The sequence below is a fragment of the Charadrius vociferus genome, unplaced genomic scaffold, assembly GCF_000708025.1.
Source record: "Charadrius vociferus isolate BGI_N301 unplaced genomic scaffold, ASM70802v2 scaffold1578, whole genome shotgun sequence".
Taxonomy (NCBI): Eukaryota; Metazoa; Chordata; class Aves; order Charadriiformes; family Charadriidae; genus Charadrius; species Charadrius vociferus.
Window position 1 is genome coordinate 36,404 of NW_009649704.1, and position 293 is coordinate 36,696.

Consider the following 293-nt stretch of genomic DNA (forward strand, 5'->3'; position numbering starts at 1 on the left):
GCATCTTGGATGCCCCGCGGCTTTCCCGGCATCACTCCGGCACGCCCCAGGGCTGAGCGCTCCGGGGCATTTTCCCAGGCGCTCCCCGACCTGTGGAGCCCCACATGGCGCCTCGTCGGGTCCACCCCTCCCGTGGGGACACGTTTGAAGAGCCCCGCCGGGTGCTTGATGCCGTGAGAGGTTTGGTCCCTGCACTCGTGGTGGACAAGGAGCTCCTCACCCAGCGGCTTTTTGGCTCCAGGAGGAGAAATAAAGTGTGTGGGGGGGTTTGCTGGGCTGGGGACATGGCAGGG